Below are 7,957 nucleotides of genomic sequence, written 5' to 3' on the forward strand. Positions count from 1 at the left end.
ACAGATTTGAATGTCCTCGATGACTCCAATCCAATCAAAAATGTATGATTATGAGTGCCGCTGGCTCCTGAAGGTTTTTCAGCTCTAAAACAGATTATGTATCATATGATGACGGCGATGCTGTAACTACAAATCAACTTGCACCTCACCTCAGATAATCCTCTCATTTTAAACTGCTCATGGTAACATGTTTTTCTGACAGATGCTGACCAACAGTACTGAAAGAGGAACTTTTGAAAGGATATAAAATATGAATTTAGACGTACTTTCATGTTTTAAGTTCTGTTTGTCTTTATGCCTCCGCGCAGGCGACAGCCGTGGCCAGAGGAGTTATGTTTTTGACTTGGGGCGTCCGTCCGATTCTCGTGAATGCGATATCTCAGGAATGCTTTAAGGGAATTTCTTCAAATTTGGCACAAACATCCACATGGATTTAAGATTTATTTTATTTTATTAGGATCCCCATTAGCTGATGCAGAACATCAGCTTTTCTTCCTGGGGTCCACACAAAACATAAAAAAACATGACAGCAGATAAGATGTTTTCAGACAAAACAACCACATAAAAAAAAAAAATAATAGTATAACTAACAGTATTCTTTCTCGCAAACATAACTATACATATTCCTCTCTTCATATACTCATATATATTACACTAAGCACTGAATATACAAAAGTGAAATCTTACAACAAATTCGTATACATATAAATATTCCTATACATAAAAAATGAGGATTGTGAGCTAAAATAAGACATTTGTGGCCATAACTCAAGAATTCATATGCAAATTTTGATATTTTAGAAAGAATTCTAATAGGATAAAGTGATGGCATTATATAATCGGAAAATAATAAGGTCAACTTCACTGTGACATCATAATGTTCTGCAAAATCACTTTTCTGGTCATTAATATAACGCCACAACTCGGGAATAGAAGAGAAGACATTTGGTCAGATACTGAATTGGTGACACTAATCTAGAAACTGTGGTGATTGTTTAGATATTCTGTGCTGCCGGGTTGAACGTGTGTGAGGCGTTTCGCCAGAAAATACACTTAATACCTTTTGGTTAAATTGCTTCAAAATCTTCACTACATATATCATATGAGTGTGGACAGATATGGATGTAAACTGCAATTCGACCGGTTGGCGGAGGCATACAACCAAGAGACGGTAATTCTCGTTGTATGTCCCTATTCAATCAAACATATTGCATGAATGAACAGATCTTTAGTTTTTTAATATTACACGTTATTGCATTTAAAAAAAAAACTTTTGTTATTATTTCTAACTTTGAGAATGCACACATTATTACATGCTGACTAGTGTGATATTTAATGCATGTCCATAGGAATTATCACTGAGAGTCAATATTGTATTTTTTGAAAAGATAATGGTATTGTTCTTTTGCATGCTTATCTAGGTGCGAGTCATATTTAATGTACAGTATTAAGGAAATAAGGAATAATAAGGTAATCACAAACACACAATAAACCCTCCTGAAGTGAAGATAGTCAAAATATTTAGTGGGTAAACCTGGTTTAAGGAGAACGCTTCTGCATTGTTTTTATTTTAATGGACCTTCTATTTTATGACAATGCGCAAAATTCGGACAGATTATTGTCAGTTTTTGCCTTTTGATGCAGTTTGCATGTGCAGATTGTGCAGCCTCTAAGAAGTTTTGTAGCTTCAGAGTTCTTTCTTTCTTTTCTTTTTTCATTTTGTTTTACAGCAGGTCACTGCTTCTTTTCATCCAGCTGCTAGCAATGCTGTATTTGATACTTTTTCTAGCTGGCGTGTACTGAAAATTGCATGTAAACACTCAGCACTCAGGAAATAAACACACAAATCATTTGATGGATTGAAGGAAAAAATATATTGTCAACAGTTGTTGGCGAGATACCTGAGTAGAGAAGCTAGTTGCCCCCCTTACTCTGCTAATTTACTTTCACATGCATCACTTTCAGTAAAATAGGAAATTCCCACAATGCAGTGGAAGTGCAACCACCGGGTTTTTCTCACATTTTAATACAACTGGGCTTAGAGTAGTAACTACTGGACTTACTTCTTGCTTTATCCAGAAATCAGCTTTATCAACCAACTCGCCAAGGATGCACTAAAAAGATGATCTGGATCGACTACATCTGTAAGCCAGAGGCCTACAGCGCCTGCTACAACCTGATAGGACCTGAGCTGATGCTACGGGCACGCCATTTGCAAAAGGCCTGCTTGATTAACTCTTGGCTGCCGATGGTGACCCATTAAGTAGTTAGCTGGTACGGGCGGTGAGTAAACACATCTGCTGGAGGGGCTTTAAAAGGATGTGCGACAGATGCAGCCATTCCCTTTTCCACGCTCTCCATTTAAATAATTCACCATGCACTGACAATCCCTGCACCCAGGACCACCTGCATGGAACAGCAGAGCCTGGAAACTTCCGTCTCCGTCCATCTGTCTGCTTCTGCTCCATCACCGCTACCGGCGCACAGGGCACTCCGTTAACACGGCTCTACTCAGCCGAAAAAGAATCGCCTTTTCACTGCGCATTCCTTCTCCACGTTTCCCCTTTTTTATTTTTTTTTTTAAAACCATGTTTTATACACGCGAGGCCTTCTCCTCGGTGCTGCTTGAACTTCTGTCTTGACCTCATAAACATGGTTTGCTAGGGAACACATTCAGATGCAGCAGTCACCCGAGTTTAGGTGCGCAGCTGCAGCTTTCTGTCCCAGCGGGGAGCTTGGAGCAGGCGGCTCCACATTCAGCCTCGATGTCCAGGAATCACCGTGTCCTCAGTTGGTCATCGAGCGGTGTAGGAGCACTCACGGCGGAGGCATCATCTGTGCTGACAGCTGCGTCATCAGGCTCGAAACACTGGCATCTGCTGATGCCCCCCCACACACACACACACACACACACACACACCACCACCACCCTGCTACCTCCCCCCCTGTGTATCCCCAATAGGAGTCCCAGCATCCCCTGCTGGGGCGTCGATCGAGCGGTTAAGTGGCTGCGCTCTTGCTGCAGCATGTCCTCACCTGGTGTTTTCACAATAACAGTGGAGGGCAAAAAACAACTGAGGAGGAAGTCGACACCTGCTTTACAAAGCAGGTAGAGTAGCTAATGCTAATGCTCGTCAATAATTAAACGCACTGTCCCAGGGCTGCTGCTAGCAGAGGCATCATTCCATCTGCTCCAGTGTGGGTATGGAGATGTCCTGTTGTTTGATTGTCCTCCATGTTGTGGGACAGACATGTTGGATGTGCAGTGATTGCCACATGATGAAATTGGAACTAGCTTTCTTTGATTGAAGGATGCAAGGAGCAGCGTGTCAGCTTCAGATCTTACAGTAAATGCGCAATGTCGGACGATTCAAACTCTTTAGTTTTCGAAAACCAAAAATGATCAATAAACTGAAAGATACAATTCTGAAATTTCTAGGTGACAATCTTATGGTCCAACACTTTCTCTAGATCAACTGAAAAGCTAATCTATACAAGACTAAGATTCAATTTTAGTTGAAAAATCTCCTTATCAGACATCTATTTTGTGGCATTTCTCGAATGCACAGGATGCTTGTTTTAGCCAGCTGACTACAAATCACGTTTAGTTTACATCTCGACATTTTTGGCTTGTGACCTATTGAAATGATATAATGTCCATTTGTGACCGCTCATCACTGGTTATGCTTTTATTGTGGATATTATAAGCAGTTCAACAGAGAGTTTTTTTATTTTTAAGGGTTTTCAAGGCCTGAACGTACCCAGCAAGTCTGAAAAATAAACAGAATTTTGAGTAACGATTGTTTTCCCTTTCTCACCCGTTTTAATCATTGTGTGAGTTATCTTGAGAGACTGTTTGAAAGAAAACTTTACATCACAGCTGATCAGTTGTAAATCATGCAGCTGGGTTTCCATACATTTCTGTATGATCTGAAAATGTACGGTAAATGTAAGTTTTGCAATGTTCTAAATTGAACTAGTCGGTTAAAAGGTTAAGATGTGTGGTTAAGAAGTTGTATCGTGCAACACACTGGTATGGTCCTTGCCAGAAAAAAATCACTTTCATTGTGTAGCATCAGTCAGTTTGTTAGAGTGCTTGTCACTCTTTCCAAATGGTGGATGTCTCACAACTTCTCATCTGGTCCCCAGGCTTCAGGAGGCAGCCGAATTTCCTCCCCTCCGTCAGAACTTCTGCCACACAAACTGGTGCAGAGTGATGACTCCTGGATGCCGAGTGACAGGCCTTGCATATGCTCTGCCGTGAATTATTCAGCCTCCTCAATTTTCACATCTTTAAGGGAAGTTTGAAAGCCATTAGCGTCACCATTGTCAGCCGCTCCAGCTGTATCGCATCACCAAAGCTTAGTGTCACGGTGGGCTTACTTTGTGACAGATTATAGCGAGCCCGGGGACAAAGTATTTCCAACGTCGGGCCAGAGATCTGCAGCGGGAAGAAGCCTTCTGCCATTCAACTGGTGTCCCTGGGAGCCTGTGTGGCTTTCTACCCAAATTTTGACTGATCCCTCGGCCCCATGACAATCTGCCCTCTCATCTCCCATTTATTCCAACATAACCATCGACCCACCAAGCAGCTGCAGCCCTTTCCTCAGTGTCACTCACTGGCTTTCACCATGGCAAAGTTAAATGACAGCGAGCGTTGTTTTAAATTATTCATCCAGCTCCTTTTTACATTTTTTTTAAGTCACTTAGTTGCCTTTTTTCCTTCTTTTTAACCCTTTTTTATGCTCTTCATTATCTCTGCCAAGGAAGTTTTTTTCTGCAAGATTAAGGTAAAACAACTGGCTCGATTTTCATGAAACTTGTTAAAAGGGTCCAGCATGGACCAAGAAAGAACCCATGTAATTTTGGAGCGGATCTGCGTTCACGGGGCGGATACACAAATTATTTTTCACTTTCGTTAACATTGCGAGATAAGGCATTTGTGCCGCATTCCTGTGGTGTCGGAAGAATCAGAAAAATAAGTTCCTGACTGGGAAAATTCACACTTTACTAAAATTGTGAATTAGGGCGTGCCTTGGCGAGGTCTGCGCTCTCTGGGTGCCCTTCTAGTTTCCTGTTTGTGCTTGATGTTGCCTATTTAACAATCAGTTATGGCCCTCACTGTGGTTTTGCAACAAGAAAAAAAATTATTTTAGAGCATAAATGTCCATCAACAGATATGGACATGGTAGGCCTTCACAAAAAAGTTACTAACCGTTTTCTATTAGCAATTTATCGGCCAGGTTTTTCTTTTTTTTTTTTTACTCCGTTAAGCAGTTCATCAAACTCACCCATCAAGTTTCCAGAGCAACACGGTGACATCTTCCAATTCCTTATTTGTTTGAACAGTCCAAACCCCAATGATTTTTGATTTACACAAATCTTTGTCATTTTTTTCTTGACAAATGATTTAAACAATTAGGTCATTATCAAAATCGTAGAATAATGTTCTGTCGAGCAGTCATTTTTACACAATGGCACAGAATAACCACTTTAAATAGACGTCACCCAGCTACTAATCATTCTTTTGTTAATCTTCCTGGAGATAAAAGGGTGAAAATAAGAAGAGCATGACTTATGCCTGCGTGCTGGAGCCGATTCTGCCTACTCAACAGTAACTCGCTAAACGTCTCGGAGAGGAAGAAAAAAGGCCTCGCTGACTATGGTTGGGTTGTGGTGCGTTAAGGATGTCCAGCGATGTCAGGCAAGGAGGGGGGTCGGGCGTTCGTTCGTCAGTGCAACTCGCTTGGGAGCTTTCCTCCTTCACACACCGAGGTCCACACCTCCAGCTTGATTAACAACCTGCCCACCATTATCACGGATTGAGAGTGTCAGCTAAATTAGCCTCTCCCCTCACCCATTCAGCACAAGCACTTAGTTAACATGCAAGGACCTGGAACGGCTTCGCCGAGCTGCAGAGGCGTGCAGCGTTCCTTGAATCCACATCGGACACAAAGGGATGTTTTCTGATCGAAACAAACTGGTTCAAACTCGAAATTAAGGAGTTTTTAAATCCTTTAGAGTGCTCTAATTTGTTGGGAATTAAAACCTTCATGATTAAGTAAAGTAGAGAGCACAAAGGTGCCTTCTTGAATGGGCATGCACAGTCCAACCCCCTCTATATAGGTAGGTAGGATCAGGGGCAAACAATTTACACAAACCAAACACCTGTCAGAGAAACGGGGCACAGATCAAAGTCTGTGTGGAATACAGAACACAAAATTGTTTAACACAAAATTTAAAAATGTCTGTACTTGATGTCACTGTGAGGCTGCCTCATCATTATTTCAGTTAAACTCGGTCTAATACAGTTCACTGTGTTTTACCATTGGTTTTTATACTCATTTCTCTGTCTCAAAGTTCGATGGAATTTCTTACGAGCAAGGATGAACATCTCATTGTCAACCCTTATACACCCCACTCCTCTCAATAAAACCTTTCAGACTGTTGCTGTAAGTGCAACAGTGTTAGTGCTCATGGAGTAAACTGTGATGTCAGCTTATCGATAAATAAACACACTTCATAAAATGTCTCTATAACGTCGAAAGCATTCAGAATAATTGTCCTCTACTTGTCCTATTGCTGCTTTAATTGAGCCCGGAATTTGTTTAATGTCTGGTTTATTAATGACTCTGCCCAGCTAAACCATCCCTTACAAATAGATGAAATGGTATAAATGAAAAAGAACTCTTGATCACAGCTAAGACTTTCATTTAAAAAGTGACTTGAATAATAGCATAATAGAATAAACAAATAACGAAATAAAAGAGGGAAAAAAGATAAGCATCAACAAGTTGAGTTAAGTGTCAAAGTTCATCTGGTTTTAAAGCTCTATGAATTGAATTTTAAATATTTAGCATGGGTAGATTAGGAAAGGTGCAAAGAAGTCAGTTTAGAATATTTAGAATCTGCTGCATAGTAATGGACACAAGGTCTGGTTGCTCATCTGTTCTGAACCACAGGAGAATTGGTGGCCCAAGGCACAGCCTCGGGCAAAATCCAAAGCAAAGCAAAGAGCTCTCTTGTTATTATTCCGCAGCACCAGTTTTTATGCAGGCCTCCCCTGTACGCTACCACACACTCACAGCTGGCCCCTTACACACAATACCACTATGCGTACGTCTTTCTCTTCTCTTTTTTTTGTGTTGCAGGGAAGATTTCAGGCGTTCCATATCCTGAATTCTCATTAAACCTGCGGTAATTGGATTGGGCGTAATAGACATATGGAAATTGCGGTGCCGTTCATCATTAGGGTTTTAATTGCCCCTATTTTGGCGTCCGCATTACCCCTCTAAATAAGTCATAGGAGTTCACGAGCCTTGTTACCGCTCGTCAGGTTACCTCATCCACACACGCTGACGGCTGTGATAATGAGAGGATTTCCTCCCTCTGAGTTTGACCATTTAGTTTGTACCCATTGTGTTCTTTACTAAGCCTTGTGCTAATGTGAGCGCTGGACTTGTTACTAATTTTTTTTTCACAGGTATTCCATGTTAAATAATACAGTTTAACTCTTTTTTTTTATTGATATTGGAAAAAAGTAAATCTTAATGCCAACACTTCAGCCAATGTGCCTTTTTTTTTATTTTTTACTTGCAGTATTTGTAGCTGGTTTACTTTTTTTACTCAGAAACATAACAATTTTTGGTTATTATCCCTCATATTTCAGTAATAAAAGAATTGTGACAAAGATATCTACTAAAAGAAAACCTAGACATTCCTTGTTCCTTAGCAATCTTTTTTTTAAATCTATGTAGACTTGATAGACAAAGAATTTTGTCCATACATCTGTCTGCTGATCTTGTCTATATCCAAAAGAAAAAGATAAAAAACTGCAAAAATATAACGATGTGTTTCCCTCCTGGAGATTAAAAAGATATAAACTGAGGCACAATGTTTACAGAGTAACCTTTATGATGGCAGCAACAATATGACAGTAAAATCTAACACAGTCAGC

General features: G+C 40.4%; 1 protein-coding gene across 2 annotated transcripts in view; it reads left to right on the forward strand.

The window, feature by feature from the left end:
• Window positions 1-7,957, forward strand: part of antxr2a (ANTXR cell adhesion molecule 2a) — an 86,027-nt gene that overhangs the window by 24,802 nt on the left and 53,268 nt on the right. The gene's annotated exons all lie outside the window — the stretch shown is intronic.

The sequence above is a fragment of the Perca fluviatilis genome, chromosome 6 (genome assembly GCF_010015445.1).
Source record: "Perca fluviatilis chromosome 6, GENO_Pfluv_1.0, whole genome shotgun sequence".
Lineage (NCBI taxonomy): Eukaryota > Metazoa > Chordata > Actinopteri > Perciformes > Percidae > Perca > Perca fluviatilis.